General features: G+C 28.4%; 1 protein-coding gene across 2 annotated transcripts in view; it reads right to left on the bottom strand.

Annotated features, from left to right (window-relative positions):
* LOC121121912 (uncharacterized) overlaps positions 1-20,181 on the bottom strand; it is a 211,190-nt gene that overhangs the window by 70,692 nt on the left and 120,317 nt on the right. The window lies entirely within an intron of this gene.

Below are 20,181 nucleotides of genomic sequence, written 5' to 3'. Positions count from 1 at the left end.
GTGTGTTCTTGATGATTTCCTTGAGTTATTAAGTTGGCATTAATAGTTACATTATTTAATGCTTCTTAGCTTACTCAGAATATTGTTTAATTGTAAAAACATGTGACTCAATTACTTGTTTTCCATGAATTATGCGGTACACTCTCAAGCAAACCCTTTATTTTGGAAAAGAACAGAAAAATGGGGAGATTTTATTTTATTCTATACTTTTCATTAATTATGTAACTAACAAACCTCAGTTTTTTTTTTTTTTGTGTGTTTTTTTTTTATTTAATCCATAAAATCCATCATTAATTATTTTTTTTAATTAAATTGTTTCATCTAATTATATATAACTTCCTCTTTAATTATTTTTTTTTTGTAGCAGGTTAATAATGTTACGGAATTTAAAAAAAAGGGACCCCCGGGTCTTTTAAAAACCATTGTGGTAATTATTGGTGATAATGATAAGAATGAAGAACATGAAAATTGTGAATAATTTGTGGACTAAGACTAGATGAAAGTTCATAATTTCTTAATTTTAATATTTAAAAAGTAATAATTAAATTTCAATCTAATTATTGTTGAGTAACAATACTTTGATATTTCCAAAACAATTTTTCGGGAAATGAGAAATCTTAATATGAACTACTTTATAGATAAATTTATAAAATATCTCCATATAAATCAGTTATATTATTTTTTAAATATAACTTGTAATACCCCCAAAACATTGTGTTTCCAACCCCATGTTTGAAGGAGAGAGTGGTGTCCTTGGGATTATATTCAGTATTTTCTTTTTTTAAATACTCTTTTTTTTGTTCATATACTGTCTTTCACTCTTAAAATAAACCTACAGTTAAAATTATAACCTGTTTTTTTTCTTTCTTTCAATTTATATATTGATGATTATCCTACTAGCAAATTTTTAGTAAAATGAATGTGAACATTGTTGCTAATATAGCGGTGAGTATAGGACACATATTTCAACATGTTAAGATACAATATAAATACATTAAATATATACACACACATGTGTTATCTAATGTTCTTATAAAGGACACTAGCCAATGCATTTATCTAAGATTATATTCAATTGTGTTCTTATAGTTAATCCCATTTGCTTTCTCAATCTTTTTGTATGTTTGTCAGGTCTATAAATAAAGTTATATCCCACTAAAGAATACACATTATTATTTATATAATAAACATTTATGAAGGAACTATTTAAAAGGATATTATAGTATTTACATTTCATCACGTCTTTAACTCAGTTTGATTTAGATATGCTTATGTTTTTTAGGATCTCCTGTTAAATTGGGGCCACTTCATCTATTATACGTGTACATGCATAAAATTTCATTGATCTTGTACATTGTAATCTTCAAATCTCAGCTACTATCCTTAACAAAATAAAGACGCTCTGTAATATATTTTTATGGGATAATTTTGGAGGTTTAAAGATTAAAATTTGCACCTTTCTTAGAACTAAGTTGTCTACAAGGTCATTTAAAAATTATGTACAAACAGAGTGGGGACCCAAAACTTAGAGAATGATGACGTCATTGCAAAAAACGTACTAACCAATTTATGAACGTTTAAATAGGAAATTTAGCTTTACTTTGTATACAATAAGTCTTCCTTTATAAGCAATAACAGCCTCGACACGCGAGCGAAAAGATTGGCAGCTCTTTATGATGAAGTTCGTATGCATAACGTATCAAGCTGTCATGTTGGTACCTCAGCAAATCCAAATTTTGGCAGATATTCTTCTCCAAGAGGCCCAATACTGCAAAGTCCAGGGGGTTGATGTCAAGGCTAGAGGAGGGACACATGGAAGCCTGTCAGAAGTAAGTTATATTTTTTTAGTAGAAATTTTAGTTCTCCCTTGGCTGTGTGGGGGCGGGCAGTTCTTAACGACATTATTGATGTTGTAGGTGGTATGGAAGGAAATGTAAAAGGTATCTGCAGCCTTTTTGGGACTAAAACCGACGTGGAGGATATTGCAAATGTGTTTTCTTTTTTTAGTTTTTGCTCTGAAATTCTTATAATGAACAATTACGGAAATAAAATAGTAATTAAATGCTACTGCAAGCATTGGTTACCCATAGAGTATATAAAGATATATTCATAATACATGTGATAACCTACCTTATGTTAGCTCTAAAATATTTTCATCTAGAATGGACTATAATATTTTTAATTTATGTCAGGGAATTTATCAAGCGACTGGAAAAATCCAGAAAATAAGAATAATTATAGAAGCTGTGTGAATTAATACTTAGTATGTCTGAAAAAAAATTCAAGCAGTGATACGGTTAATTTCCTTCATTGAATTGGACCTGGAACTATTGTGTTATATATACAGAAAAATAACGATTTACATTTAAACTATTTTGCTATTCGGGTCAACTTTTGGCGTTCTTAAAAAAAAATAAAGTCCAATTCTGAAAGGATAGTGAATTCTTGCATCATATACCAATATATCAATGATTATTTTTATTTTTTCTCTAGCTCAATATCTTCAATACTAAATGACGTCATCTTTGATTTTCCACCAAGATTAAATATATATGGAGTCCTTAAAACATAATATAATTTTCTTTCTGAGTATTTGAGCCTTTCTCTGGAAAATTTCAATTGCTGTATTCTATATTATCATTAACAATAAGTTATACTATCTGCAGTGATCCACATAGCTTAATCCTAACGAATGCATCTTCTAACCAACTCTCTTAAATCTACATTATGGCAAGAATGGAGAAAGGAAAGTTATAAACTAATAGGATTACTTTGGATTTGGAAAGTTTACCTCTTGTATATCCATACAATTTAAAGTTGTATTTATTATAAATACATAACTTTAGTTACTTAATTTTTAGAAGTAAATATAATTACAAGAGAAATAAACTGTTCATAAAAATGTGGCTTAGAAACAACTTCAAATTTGATTGACTTTAAATTTATATTATTTTACAATTCATCAAGTAAATTTTCTAGCATTGATAAATATACATATATGGACCCGTTTCCAACACATTGAGAAATGACAACATTACAGAACGAACATATTGCCGATTACCACTTTGCTGAAATGATAGATTTGCCAAATAAAAAAAATATATTTTATGATGATTCATGCTGCAGTAGTTATGATCCCAAATTATAAAACAGCCATTTAAAAGGATAAAATTTGATTTATTTGCCGCATGTTGCATCATTAAGTGTTAATTAATCAATAATTACTTGAGTCACTTCATTATGAGAATGTTTCAACAATTGACTTGGACCCTTATTTGAGCCGTTGTAACAAAACTCATTGAAAATCGGATGGACATCAATCCAAATAATGATAACATAGCATTGTAGCGTAAATCATCATAACATTTTTCGTTAAAGTGTCTTTTAGGCAAAGTGGTCATTCAGAAATATGTCTTTTCTGCACAATTGCATTAAGCAACGTACTCCTTGGCAAATTGTTCGAACGCAAAGTGTTATTTGACAAAGTGACTCTTGGCAAAAATATTTTTTGCCAAGTGTCCTAGAACTTTTTCAGTCATTCCCCGATAAATTTTTAAGAGGAAGCAGGTTTGACTTATATTTGGTATGAAGTATCATTTATAGTTATCAAACATAGTTTGGATACATATATTAGATACGTAACTCAAAACAACTATGAGTTTTTAGGAAGTAAAGACACATTGTTAACTATAATATATTACGCAAGTACCATGTATCATTGAAAAGCGATCAAAAAACTACTATACATTTTTATAAATTTTGTTAACTTGTTGTTATAAAAAAGTTCAGCTAGATTTTAGCTTATGACCTTAAATATTCTACAGTTCGTGGTGGTCTTTTTTTTTTTTTTAAAAAGAAATATTTAAAGATGGAACACCTTTTTATCTTTTAAAAAAATGTATACAGTGATCAATTTATGGAATTAAAATCAATGGTACAATTTATACAAACGATAAATATATTTATTTATATGGTAACTTAATAATAAAAAGAGTTTTCAAATAATGTATACCTTTTATAGTAAAATATAATATATATACCAAAAATACTTATATAAATGAACTTATTGTTTTTATCCCTTTGGATGATGTTTAGCAACCAGAATGTATAGATTTCAGTGCTGCATATCAAAAAAGGAAGTGGAAATAAATAGGATCGTGAATGAGCGTGTTTTTTTTAATAATGTTATTATTTTTTTTTTTCTTGAAGAAAGAACATCTAATTATTTAAGTATACTCATAAAAAATGAGAAGTATAACTGCTGACTTGTTTCAGAGTAATTTTCTATATTATTAGAACAATGTTTATTTGTTCGTCGACACCTTATAATTCAGGACATTGCTAGGCACTATTATTATTGAACTAATGAAGTTGAAGAACAAATATTAACTTATAAATTTTTTTTTCTAGAAGAAACAATATTTCTAGCATATGTTCGTTTCAAATATGACTCAATATTTTATGTGTGATGATTTAATCCTAAGATAAAGTTAAATATCCTCAATTTGAACAATTTTCGGCTTTTTATAATTTTTCAAGTAAAACAATATTATTAGAAATATGAGTCATTAATCCTTTTTAAAGAGCTTTTCCTTTAAGACATTTAAAACAAATATTGAATGAATTTTGTTAAGACAAAAAGCACTCTAGATAAAAGGTTCTTTATAATATTCCGTGAAATTCAATAAAAAAGATAATTTAAATATATAAACTATAGAATTATAATTTTGATTGAAATTTAATCAATTATTCTTTAGAAATCGTTACTTTATTTACTTTTACCTTTAAAAAAAAAATCAATTTTGTACGCATCAAATAACTTATTCAGCATATAAACAGTTTGAAAAGCAAAAAGAATAAGTATTTTAAAAGAGACCGAGGATAGTAACAGCTCATTTCGTTTTGGCTTAATTATCCGAGTTAGCTTGATGAGACATGCCAAAATGAAACACAACAACAATAACATTTTTTCAATTTTTTGTATCTATTTAACAAAAGAACGACGTTGGGATACCACCTCACTCGTCCTATAAAAAAAGAACCCTTTTTTTAGCAATATAATTAATTGGAATTATCACAAAAAGTATTTTATGCCACCAAACGCTGCCTGTAGATCACACAAAGCACTGCAATTACACTAAGAACGGGGTTTCAAGAAACTAATGAAGTAACAATGACGATTTATCTTGGATGGTGCACCATCTATTGCACGTCACAAATGTTAGCAAGTGGATGTTTTTCTCTTGGAAGAAATTATCAATGATATTAAATACCAACTCTCCTTTAATATTTAATATAAGATTTCTTACAAATATCATTTCTTGAACCAACTTTTACAAATACAAACATAAGCATCTGAAGGGCATGTTCATTTCCCAGTGAAATGGACTCATTTAATTGCAAGCTAAACTATGTTATAGTAAGAATGTTGCACAATTTCGTCCTTGAACTGAGTTATTACTGAGAGGTATAGACTTCATAACTTGGTTTTGTGACTTATGTAGAAGGATGAAAATCTTGTATTTAATAGGACAATTTTTTCGCCGAGGGACAATTTACTAAAAGGACATTTCCCCGAAGGAAAATTTGCTGATCAAACATTTTGCCAAATAACTATTTGGGACAATTGGCCGAAAAAGGATATAAAATTCATTCATATATACAATTACATATTTTAATTCCATTTAAAATGATAGTATGATTAATAGGTATTGTTGATATACTATATAAGTCATATAAGTAAACTAATCAGAATTCTTTTGCAGAAACATATTTTATGTGAATTATATTCATTAATGGTCATTTTATCAACGCAACATAGTAGTTTGTGGTTCAATTTAGTAGTAGTGCGCAAATGTATATAATATACTGCACCGTTGTAATTATTGCATCGATTTTTCTGTTGTTTCCTATTGATAAAAAATCATTTTCGAAAGTTGGAAGCCAAATCCCCCTTCATTGATGATTTGTACGCCACTGTAGATTTCTTTCAATCTGCTGCATTCCTCAGTATGTAGTTGGTTGTTTCTCTTGAGAAAACGCAATCTGCTCGCCCGTCTTTGTAGTAACTCCTACCGGTTTTAAGAGTACCCAAAAGTACTCTGTTCTTAAACCATTTCTCAGGAGCGTTTAGATACTTATTTTTATGGCTTTGATGCTTTGCTGTGGAGTTCTTGGGATTTTGCAATTTTTGAAAATTACTTTATATAATATCTAAAACTATATCATAAATCTTATATTACAACTTGAAAATATTTGCCATAAAACAGATAATTTTATTTTTTTTCAGTTATATTTTAGTTTTTGTTTTTAGTTTTTTGTGTTATATTTTATAAAAAGGTTGCATAAAAAAGTTTCGAATTTACACATACATAAGTATGTCATAAAAAAAACTGAAAACTTGAAGGATGACTTTATTATGTTGAGGTATTGCGCAAGAGAGGCAAATGGATTGTTCATACCTCAATGGTCTTAGCTGGAAAATGAATAGGATAACCAGGGCGGGGAACCTGAGAGATAGAGTTCTCTTGTTTCGGTGGGACAACTAAGAGAATGTGTTATCAGGGCAGTTACTAATTCAAATTTTGTTTTTACAGAAAGTTGCTACTGTAATTTAAATTTAGGAGACCAAAGCACCACGTTTGCGACGAAGTTCTCCTTTCATATCACCCTAAAAATTGACTTAATCCATAAAAAACGAACATTTTATGGAAATACAGCAAAATTATCCAGACAATCTGTACAAGATGTTAAAAGAGGACATGAACAAGCATATGAGGACAGTTGATCACCCAAAATATAACATTCAAAACACTTTTTTTATTGCTGATATTGCACATTTAATTTCAAAACAAATGGACGGAGAATGAAATAAGTTGTTCACAGATATTGTATTAATAATTATAAAATTTATTAATATTAGAATTAATTTTCCTTAAATTGGTCAGATGGGTTGCACTAACTAAGTAAAAGTAATTATCATTGAACTACAATTACTCCATCATACCTAAAAAATGTTTGTTAAGTCCAAATAATACAGGGTGGGTCAGATAAATTGGAAAAATATTTAAAAGCTTATAAAGAACGGACTATATAGGGTAGAACCATAACTTTTGTATTATTTGAAAGCTATATTTAATAATATTAAATGACTTTTTATGAGATATTCCTCTCTTGATAACCTGGGGCACAGCTAGATGCTTTTGTGAGCCGGGCGACCTCGTACAGATACAGAATTTCCCTTTCATTGGTAATAGAATTCTTCAAGGCCTCCACAGACTAATGATACTTGGTACAGGCCTCCAACTTGACCATCCCCAAGATATAAAAATCGTATGGGTTCTGGTTGGGCTGATTGCAGACCAAAAATCCGGTCTTAAAAAGTGAAGAGATTTTATGGGTAAGCCATCCTGCAATTTTTTGGACTTGTGGGCCGGGTCAGTGTCAAGTTGAAAGGTGTAATTTCTTCCTTGGGCTACTCCATCTATCCAGGGAATTACCACCTCTTCTAGCACTCCTGCACAGATATCCCTTCACTTTTTCACCCTTCTTGAAAAAGGCGTCCCCCTCACTGGAGATTACACTCAGGATCATAGTTTCGGCTGGTTTTTTCGGCTTTATGATGGCGAAGCCCTCAGAAGGGTCTGAAAGATCCATCTGTGGTTCCTACGGTTGGATGAGAGGTCAACCTTGAAAATTTTCTCTTTTAAAAAATCTCAAGAATCCTTAAGTTGACTTCCTCGAGTTGATGATTTTGTTGTCACTGATAACCCTGGTGAACTTGTTGTCCTCATTGAATAAATATTTGACATCCCTGACCCTAGACAGATATCCTAGATCGACACTGATGACTCTTTGGATCCTGGTTCCTTGCGAGCTTGACAATGGGGGTGGTCGGATTTGCATGAATAGCCTATATGGCCCCGCCACGAACCTGCTGAATCGGTTTTAGTCATCTCTCACATTGAGATGTTTCCTGTGGGTCTTTATTACAAATCCAATAATCTCCCTTTTTGAATATTTGGGACACTTGATCATACCATCCAAAATTAATCTTGTACGACCTAATTCACATATAACAGTTCTTCAGGTCTGTTCTATCTCTAATTGTTGTCAGATTTTTTTCTTTGGAACTAATAAAATTTTTATCCCTCAACCTGTAAAAACCGAGATATAAACTTTTGAAATTGTTCCTGAATTATCTCGACCAGCCTGTATATATCCTTTCATAGGAACAACAAAGACGCAAAATTATTTATATTCAGTATAAGAGAATAATTTATCCCCAGTGCGTTGTCGATTTACCTACGTAGTTACACTTATGGTCCCTCCAATTTCAAAGACATTCTGCAGACCTGATAAAGGTTGTTTACACAAGGTTCTCTAAATACACATTTTTAATTGAATTTTCATTTTTATTATATTATGTACACCACGTTTCTGATTAAAGCAACCTTGTTATATGTCTTATTATACTGCAGTTCTCTATATATATATATTAAATATACATGCCTGTCAAAAAGTCTTCCAAAAATAAAGGTAAACAAATTTAAATGTTTAATCATCATGGCATTTTTCCTTCATTAAAGTTAACATATATGTATTGTATGTTATGTTAACTTATGACATTTTGAAGTAAAAAGAAACATTTTAAAGTCAGTGTAAAATTATCTTATTTTCCTCATCTTCATATTGGCTTGACTTCTAATTTAATTAAATATAATATGATGCATTTCTTAGGGTATGAGAAAAAGGCGGTAGGGAGATTTAGTTTTAAAATGTCCTAAAACCAATAAATATTTTCATAAATCATAATTGTAAACTATTAAATATTATATAATGATATAGGGAGTCTTTGACTCTGAACATATTAACTAATTGGCTTGGTTAGAAAATCTTTAATTTCTAGTGTTATTATTTTTATCCATTTCGAAGGATAAATCGTCTTCTCCGCAATTAATTATCCAGTTAACTTTAAGGAATTTACTACCTACAAAAGTAAACTTACTCATACATCGGGATTAAGACAAAAATTTGTAGATATATTCTTCATAGTAGGTACTTCCACTTTTACTCAAATACATTGCATGTACACGTAAAATACTAAAAAGATTATTTTTTTAAAAATGATAGTTTTAATCTATATTAGAAATAAGAACTTTTACTTATGTATATTTAAATGTGCATGGTCTCATCTCTGTTTCACACTTTGATATTTTCCTTTTTTTTAAATCCTTATTATTAATACTTGGTTCGAAATCCTCTCATTTGATTAATGTGACATATTTTGCGTTCCCATATAATGTTGTCATTGTTTGATGACACCCATCTTGGGATCCTAAACAACCCAAATATTATACAAAAAAATTCATAAAGATTAAGGAAAATGATGAATTACTGTTGAAAATTTGGAAGTCAAAATATGATGGGATAATAAAATATTTACTCAATTATTGTCTATGAAAAATATATTTCTTAGTTTATTTATTCCTTAAATAAATGATAAAATGTTTTAGAATCAGAAATCTAGTAAAAAGGGACCCACTTTTGCTTCTTTTTCATTAATTTCCATCTCTTTGGTAATAAAAAAATAACTTACATGACGTTCGTTTGGATTTTTTTTTATGTTATTTAATCCACATTTTGAACAATTGGCCTTTCAGAGCGTGGTGTATCTTTGGCATCAAAATTACCGAAACGGAATCGATGAAACAAATATTTTACGTAATGGCTATTTAACACTATTTTAGCCGCCTAGCTCGCGTTTTCAAGTTTGATGCAAACAGTAAAATATGACGTAGTTATTTTTCGCTAGTGTCTATCTTTGACGTTTGCTCAAAAAATACTGTATTAAATACTCACATAATTCTCGATTACAGTTTTTTCTACAAAATATGTTGTCGTTTTATTCTAACTCTATCCAGCATTAACCAATCCCACTTATACAATGCCATATAAGCATAACAGCCATCTAATTGAAAAAAATTATACACCTATTATGGTGCGACAACATTCTTTATGGGTAATTTCATAGAGTAGCCAAAAGAGTTTATAATAACTCTTTAAAATGTGGGATTGTATTCTACAAGTAAATAGTTTTTATTTATTTTTAATGTGATTTGACGAAGTTTCATAAATATTTATTCGAAACTGGCATTTTACTTTAAATTGAACAATTTATACCGTAGACACCACTCTAAGAAATGCGTATCACTTTTTAATATAATTAATTGCATACTTTTAGTTATTATTCAAATGTTACAAGTTTTATAAGTATAAGAAGTTACACTATTTATCCTATAATTTGACTTAAATTAACAAAATATCATACGTGCGTAATACCAGAGTATTACAGTATTTAAATTATATATTTTAAGGTTCATGATTTTTTTTTAATGTTACTATAATTGGTCTGATGCAGCTGCGCTGATTAAGTATACATAAGTAAACATTATAATATCACAATTACTCTATCTCACTCGGGCTTTTTTTAATGTCCATATATATTAACGAGATTTCCTTCTCTAAAATGACTGAGTATCAAACATACAGACATTGAGTTAAAGAAAATATTTTATAACGTGCGAATTGTCCATTGAGCTAAATCGTTCCATTTTTGGTGTTCTTCAAATATGTACATATATCCTTAAATGCAATCAAATGAAATAGTGCATATTTAATGTATAAGATCATACATAATTACCAAAGACATTTACAATATTTAAAAAAAAGTATTTATATTCATAGATACACCATTTTTTTAAATCAACGTTGAAGATGCATAAGTATCATTTAATCTTGTTCAGTACATCAGCATTATATAAATACCGGAGTATTATTTCATTTACAGCATAATATAGAAAAGTTACTATTGGAAGCTGTACTTGCAACGCCATTATGGCATAATCAAATTGTCCTAGCTTTGACGTTCCTTATAACCTCATCAGCTTGAAAATTGCACTGTATAAAACAAAGTAAGAATAAAGCTTGTCTTTTATAATAATGGTTCAGTGTAATTTTGCCGTGAACATTTTTGCCTCTTGAAATATTTTTGTTTGGAAATGTTGCTGCTTGAAATATTTAGGTTTGAAATTTTCTTAGACTCATTACAGTTAACACATTTATTTCTTTGTATTGATGGATTTTCTTAAATTTTTTCAAGCCTCAACTAAGATAATAATCATTAATAAGGTGACAATAATCATTAAATTTTTTAGAAATGCATTCATATTCCCGGATCCGTTTCTTCTTACTCCTTTGTCCTTAAAAACACTATTATTAAATTATTTCTCACTATTTTCCTTTTTCTTTTCTTTTCTCTGCTTCATAGCTGAGATACAAAAGTAAGAACAAAAAGTAATATTCTAATCTATAATATTAAAAAAACCCAGAAAATATATAATAAGGCGGCAAAATTGTAGCAAATTAAAAATATGTTAAATTTTGCTTCAAAATTATATGATACAATAGATTCTAAGACAAATTGCCGAATGGCAATTTGGAGAGCAGACACTTTCCCGAACAGAAACATTGAGGAAAAAATATAAAATATATCATAGGATGATTTATGCTGCAATACCCTGTAATTATGATTCGCAAATATAAAATTTTATTATTACCCACGAATTCATTTATTAACTGTTCATTAATCAATAATCGTCTGCAACTCATATATTATGATGATTGTTTTGCTATTGGTGAAAAACTTACACTACACAAGGCTCACATGTCCTTGTTAAAAGCAATACGGAAACGTTCCTCCAAGAAATCCAATCATCGATAACCGACAACAAAATAAATTGAATACTTTTGCGTTTGAGAGGTACAACTCGGATTTTTAGGTGATTGTAATGATTTTTGTTCATAGGTTCTTATAAAAGTTTGAACCAACTGTTAAATCATCTCTAAAGGGAAAATAATTTATTAATAAATACTTAAGAATTGCAACTCATAGCTAATAATTAACATTTTATCGTTTAAAATTGGAATAATATGAATGTTAATCATATGCTACATATTTTTGCAGCATGAATCATGATAAAATATATTTAATATTTTTTCAGCTCTCCGATCAGCAAAGAGGTGATTCCACAAACTTTCTATTTCGCGAATTGTCGATTGGTCAAAATTCTGTTCGGCTATGGGACTTTCTGCAAAAAAGTTTTTCTATAAAGTTTCCACCCACGGTCACGATGATATAATCAAATTTTAAAGTATCCCCTTACATAAAACAAAAATTATTCAAACACACCGATAAGTGCCTGTGAATGACCCTTTATGAATTTTTTTTTTAAATAAGCATAAAAAATATCAGTATAACGATACTCATTTTGGTACAAAAACCGGCACTAAAATTACAGTATTGTAACAAGACAACCATATTAGTAAAACATTTTATCAGGACAAATAACACCAAATGACAAATTTTTCCCCTTAGGGGGGGGGGGGTATGGGGGGGATGAATAAAAGTTGGATTTTTTATTGCTCAGACTTAAAAACCTTTATGGAAAAAACTGAAAATTGTTTTCATGGTCCAAAATTGCTAGTTATGTGGTTTAGAAAGTAACTTCCATAGCAACACATTAAAAAATTATGTTATTTTTTCAAGCAATATATATTAAATAATTTGAAAACATTTTATGTTTTAAAGTATTTTTTTTTTATTTGTAAAGTTTTATGTCTTCATTTTACAAAACTAAGATTTATTTATTGTGATCGAAAATAATTAATTTAATTATATTTCAAACAAAAGGGCTCATTTCTTGTTTTTTTTTTTTTTGTAGTAACAAGGCACTTTCTGCGATTAAAAAAAAGTAAAGAAACAATTTAAATTTTTTTTTAAATTGTTAATTTAGTGTAATTAAAAAATCCATGAAAAATTTCAATACTAATTATTTATTTTTGCAATAACATGTATTCGAATTTACACACGGTATAAATCAACTGTTGCGTTCGAAAATTTATCATTTAAAGCAATTTTTTTTTAATAAAATTGTATTTATTAGTCAAAGTTTGCCATATTCATACTGTTTCTTAAACGTTTAAAACATTTGATAAAAATATTTCATTTGCAGTACATTGAACCATAGCACTATTCATCATCATCAAAAATAGGTAAAGAAAAAAAACTTTTTTCTCATTCAATAAAACGTTTAGGAAATATAAATTAATATTATTAAGCAATCGATGTATAATTGAAATGAAATGCGTTATTTTTTTAGATATTTGCAAATGCATAACATATATTTATCTTAGCTTATAACCTTTTAAAATTAATATTAGTTCTTACAATTTACAAAAAAGAAAAAAACTATTCCGCTTTTAATAATTTAGTAAATTTCGTTATTTATTTTTATTTTACTTCTTGTAAGTAGTTTTGTTAAGTTACAAAATAATTTTCGACATTTAAGTACCTATGAGTGATGACAATTACGTAATTTGGGAATAGAGCGTATTTTTTCTCTTTATTGCCCATGGGAAGTTACATACGCAAAAATATATAAATAAACATTAGTGTTTATAATTAAATCCCTAAACTACAAAGATATGAACATTTGTAACACAGACTTGATGAAATAATGGATCACCATTCAACATTCGGATGTCGCGTAAGGTCAAATAAAACTTTTTAGTATATTTTTAAGGATTATTCTAACGAGTAAAGATAGTCCTTCTCCAATGAGAGATCTGGGTCTTTTTATTAAAGTTAAATAAAATCATAGTTGATATAATTAACAATAAATGTTAATGAAACTTCATCTAATAACTAAAGGCAGAGGTGTCAAACTCATTTTGGCTTGGGAGTCGAATACAACTTAATCTGATCTCAAGAGTACCGGTTTTGTAAAAACACTGGATAATTACATTATACTAAGAATAAGTTTACTTTTTTTAATAGTTGTAACTAATACTAATAATTATTTATTAGTGCAAGGAAGAATAAATCTATTACGAAAGTTTTATTTCATGATTTTTCCTATTATTAAATACATTATGAGCAACTCAGAGGTCTGATAAAAAATTTGTACAATTGTCAAAAAACTTTTACTCATTTAAAAAATTATTTAAATGCGTTATGCAAAACAATGTTGCATAACGTCTGGTCACAGCTTTGTGGAACTTTTAAACTTTTTCAACATCTGGAATGGATTTTGAACAAATGAATGACTTCCAAAGCAATTTGTTATCTAAGTTCTAGCTGCAAGCTGTTATATTTTGCACTATGCTGAGTTTCATATTGACTCTGAATATGGTATTTTTTCGAAATCGAAACTTGCTGCTGGAATAGAAAGCACACCGGTTTTCATTCACCTCTATGAATAAATAATAATATGTCCGTTATTCCTGAAAAATACTACACTTTGTGTCTACTTTTCTCAATTTTTAACAAATAAATTTCTCCAAAAGATGGTCAACAGACGCTTATGTTACAACCTACTTGTTTTAGTTCCCCCACAGTGTTTCTTTCATGCTATCTATGAATACTAAAATACTGCATCCCCAGCAGACAATAAAGAATACACATATTTGAAAGGAAACTAGAGTAAATTCATTAAATTAATTCCAAAATGAATCTCCTGGTCCGTATAAAACCTCCAGAGGGCAGGATCTGGCCTTCATGGCGTATGAATGACTTTAAGAATTTAAAAAAGACTTAACACATACATTTAATACTAGTTGATGTCTATAATAAACAGTGATACTAGCGTAAAATCAAAAGACGTTAATAAAAACCCAATGCCACTGTTAAATTTGTGCAATTTTCCCTATATCCCTTTATCCCTAAGAAAGGAGAAAAATAGTGTAATTAAAGAAAAATATCATATTTTTTATATTTCAAAAATTAGTTTAATGTCTGCAATATGAAAATAAAAATGAATATGAATAAGATTAAGAATTTTATTCTGATGAATCTTGATTGCTTAGAACCCCAAAACGATAGACATTTAGAAGCAGACAATACATAAAAACTGGAATATACTTGAGTATATATAATTCATATGAATTCAAAGGTATTTGAAATGTTAGTTGATTGATGTGAATTTAACAAAATACTAAATGTTATATTAAGATGAGAGTATTTTCTTACTGGAGTGGAAAAATCCCTATTCTATTTTTTATGTATGGTTATAAAATTATTGTAATGCAGGGCTGTAGAAAGCAAACGAAATATTTTAGGAGTTGTATATATGTATATAATAATTATTAACAAAAATTTAAAAAATATGTTTTTATTATTTTTTTCTTACATTTTTAGCGAAAAATTAATATATTTTTTCATTTCATATAAAAAACATATATCCCTTGCAAGACTGATTTTCTATTAGTTCTTGCAGGGTTGATAATTATCTATATTTTGGCTAGCAATGTCTTTATCTTGAATACATATATTTGAGTGAATGGACGCAATTGTTACATTATTGTTGTACCATCTCCTCCACTCTGTTTAGCAATTGTTGTATGGACGGAAAGAGGAAGAAAAAATGTTCTGAATTTTTTATCGCACGAGCAAAGAAAGTGAGGTTTTCATTACCCACTAGAGACTTGTTAATATAATTTTACAAATACGATTGAAGTTTCTACAAGAATCCAACTTATATTTGTTATTTAAAATAATGGAAAAGTATTCAGGAAATATATAAAATATGCTTAGATAAAGTTTTAACTGATTGTTGGTAAAAAAAAGTTTTATCGTATTGTTATTTGGCAAGGATTTTTTTCATAGAATTATAAAATTTCAAATTACCCTCATCATAGATTTCTTAAAATCTAATTTTCGACCCACTCTAATATACAGTACCTAAAAAATTAAGCGTTAGATGTGAAAAAATATGTATTAGACAGCAACCTCACCCTAAGGTATATATGATCTTATAAATTAATTTAGCTATAAAGAAAGCACAATAAGTGTAATAGTTCGTTTTTCGTATGTTTTGAAAGAAGTGATTATTATTAGTATTGGTGTTGAAAAGGGAAAGGAGAAGAAAAAGAAAAGAAACACTCTTTAATTAATTTTTGCTCTTTTTTTCTTAAACATATCTGAACACATTATTTTTCTTATCTTAAATGAAGTTGGGAAATGTCATTTAATCATTTAACCCTCCTTTAGTGAGCGTATATTCAACATAACACATGGAATGAAAAGTTTTGGGCTTTTCATATAGATTGTCCTATTTCTATAAATTCACACCATTTTCAGTTAGTACCAGCCTTCAAAAGAGAGCTGTCTAAATTTAATGACACTATGTTCTTTAGTTTATTACTTATTTTGGTGTTATTTGTAAAACAATGGATCGAAACCAATTTCATATTTTAATTTTCCGTAGCTTCTTGATGGAAAAAAAGACCCTTCAAGCTAAGCAATGGTTTGTAAATTGTTTTGAGAAGTCGGCTCATAAAAAAAAATGAACAATAATAATTTACAAAAAGGTGAATTTTGAATGTAAAAAACGTGCTATTTCAACCCATATGTTACGTTAAATATAAGCTCACTAAATTAAATTTTGAATATGAAAGGAGACAACTATTGTTGTGTATTTGGACGTCCAAAATGGTACCAACAAATAAAAAGAGTGAAACCTTGCTGAATATCAGACTTTATCTCCTTATTGCCAAATTTTGTACATATCAAACCATAATTTGTAAAAAAAAAAATATTTTTTTATATTGTTCTACAATCTTATTTTCATATTGCTGACATTAAAATTATCTACGCTGCAAGAAGTAATAAAATCAATCCATTAATAGATATATAGCACTGCAATTTCATTTAATACAAAAAAAAAATAGTACTATATACACCATAAATAATATTATTTTAAACATTTATGCAAATCCTAAATAAATATGCAGAAATACAAAACGGCCAAGAAGAAAGAGATTATCTTCACAAAATTCATAAAAATGCTCTTTTTCTGTAAAAAATAAATGAATAAAAACTCTATCATGGCAATTTTTACAAAACATTAGTGATGAATTATTTAACTAATTAACATGTTAACATTTAAAAAAAGAATTATTGATGATATGCGATTACCCCAAAGGCTTTCAAAAAGATATATGAATTTAAATTTTGTGTTTTAAAATAAATTCATTTTATATATTAAATTCAATGTGACAACTGCAGTTGGTGATACTGTTTTTCAGAGATCATAACAAGAAAATTATATTTGGAATTTTAGCATACATTGTAATGCTGGGGAAAGTGGATAGAATTTATGTTCAATTTCAAGTATATTTTTTCCAAATTTTCTGCAAATTGTAGCTTTGGAAAGATTTATAAATCTTTTAAAAATCAACAAATTACAAATTAGGTAAGGTAAAAGGAACATAAATAACACGTATTTATGTTCTCCTCTGATTATCCTAGAATGGTAAGAATGTATCAGTAATACAACAGTAAATAAATTAAACCGTTCAGGCAATTAAAGAATAGATGTTTATCTAAGTACTTAAACTTATTTCGATTCTTGAAAATTATTTATATGAAGGGGCTCTTTTAATAGAAGAAAATAAATAATATCTAGAAAGAAATATAGCTCCTCTAATCAATTGTTAAAAAAATATTTATTTAAGGACTTAACATGCACTCTTCAAGCCTTCTACCTGCACCCATCTCGTCAACCGCAAGTCCTCTTTCAACCTTGAATCTGTTTCTTACCTCAAGCCCCCCATCAACCTAAAATTTGTTTCATACCTCTAGCCCCTCTCGTATTTTGAAACTATTGATTACCTCATACCTTCTAATATTTAATCAGCTTCTTTCCACAAGTACTCTTTCTACTTCATCAGTCATTATCATCAAGAGTTAAAGAAAGGTGCTCCAATTGTATTGGGTGGTCCTTATATAAACGATATTTAAATGAAACAAATGTTTGCTTCTGTTGACAATGGTCAAAAGAAACAACATCATATTTTGTGGGAATGTCAACCTTTATCTAAAATTTGTGAGTACATTATAAAAATAGTTAACACACAGTAAAGAACACATCACATTAAAGGGATGATTAAAAAGAAGTATTAGCCAATAAGATTTTTAATATCAGTATTCGTTTCTTGAAATTACTAAAATTAAGGAACTCAAAAGTCAACATCTGGACGTTCCATCTATTTTCGACCTCTCCGTATTTTTTCTTCATTCCGTCCTTATTGTTGACATTTTTGAGTAATTCATATCGTAAAGGAGTGAAAAAAACCTTCTGTCAAATAAAAATGTAACATAATAAATGATCCAAAATTAAGGACATAAAGGAAATTATGAATGCAAAAACATGTTATCGGCTGCTTCAATAAATACATATTACACGCTTAGAATTAAGGAATCACAGTCTCCTCGACGTCTAAAGAGCAATTTTTGGCATAGTTTCTAACTCATAAATGATATTGCTCTCAATAATAATACCATTGTATTCGTCAAACAATAGAGGAGATGTTGAAGTGAAGGTATTCAGAAAATTCATTGGAAAACTTTGGGAAAGGAGGGACGAAAATAGACAAGACATTTGTTCTATTATTTGTATTCCAAGTGATGAGTCGAAGTAGACAATAGTCAAAGGAGCTTCTCAATTTTTAAGATCGACTAAGAACCTCAATTGATATTGAGAGGATGATTTCCTTAAATAAAGATTTCCGAATTAGATGTCGTATTGATTATTAGCGGCTCAAACACTCTTCATTCTTAAATCCGAGCATCGACTCGTAAAGATAATACATTATCAAAAATTATCATAAATTAAAGAAAAAAATAAATTGTGTTTCTTTCCTTATTTTTATTTATGTTCAATAGACAATATAGCATAATATTGCAGAAGAAAATTCACTCAGGGACACCATACGTAAATCTTTGAAATCTTTAAGTAGATATAACAGGACCTCTTTAGAGCTAATCCAAAAAATCTATTAAATGAAATGGAAGATAATTAATCAGGAATCTGGTCTGGTCAGAATAAAAAATAGCTTTAGGTACGGGATTCAGAATTTTGATCAACTTATATTTTATGTATACAGTCTTTATCCGTCTCATTTATTGAAATAAATAGTATATGCTTTTTATCAGCGGGCAAACGTACAAAAAAAATATTATGTTATAGTAGATTAAAATTAATTTAAGCCTTGGTGTCTTAAATATAACAATTTTTTTTGTTAAACAACTACAAAAAAGCTGATAACTATTTTCGACGCACACTTATAAGTTACTTCAAGCAATACGTAAAAAATTTATTGATATATATCTGTGTATCCATTTATAAACTACATTTATAAAACAATAAATCATATTAAATATGGGATGAAAAATAAAATAATAATTGATGCTGTAGGGAAAAACGTATTTTTAAAAAGATAGTGAAATTAGGTATATTAATGGGGAAAGGGATTTACATGAATATTGTGTCCTTATAATATATATAATAATTATACAGAATTTTCCCAAGTTTATATTTTTATTTTTAGTTATATTTATATTATTTATTTACATATGTAAAAGCAAATGGTTCCTTACACAAAACTAAAGCAGTAATCCCTTTTCTTTAAATAATATGAAAAAAAAAAATAAGAGGAATAATATTTAAATATTCAATGAATAACGCTTGTAGATGGGTATGCTTAACAAAAGGAAGGAAATAGGCATGTGTTTATGTAGTTTAAAAACAATATATATGTATAAAGAAAGTTTCAGATCAATTATCATTTTGAGAAAACAATTCTTAGAGCTGATTTTAGGATATCCATGTAAACATCTTATGAGATTAGCATCTATAAAAATGCCTACACGGCAGATAAGAGGCAATATTGTACCATGATGATCCAAACTAGCTCGGTATATGGTTGATTTTTTGCCATCTTACTCATTGAAGAACCTGGGAATACTCTTACCAACCGTTTGAGCCATGCCAAGAATCGTGGGATGCGTTTCTTATCTCTTCAAAGCTTCTTCCTGGTAGCATTGTCAGATTGTTAAAATATGTTTATAATAAGAAAAACTGTTTGATTGTGGAAATTTAGGAACTTTGCAACGTTTCTTGCTTCATGGCCCGCGTTGAAGAAAGAAACAACAGTATCCATTTTGCTCTTTTGTATACTTACCAATTATTTATACAATTGATATTAAAAATACACTAATATAAAGAAATGTAAGCAAAGTGTCACTAAACTAATAACATTTGTTATTATTTGATTTAAGTT

The sequence above is a fragment of the Lepeophtheirus salmonis genome, chromosome 7 (assembly GCF_016086655.4).
Source record: "Lepeophtheirus salmonis chromosome 7, UVic_Lsal_1.4, whole genome shotgun sequence".
NCBI classification, from domain to species: Eukaryota; Metazoa; Arthropoda; class Copepoda; order Siphonostomatoida; family Caligidae; genus Lepeophtheirus; species Lepeophtheirus salmonis.
Note: the sequence above shows the minus strand (reverse complement) of the source record. Positions and strands in the feature narration are given on the sequence as shown.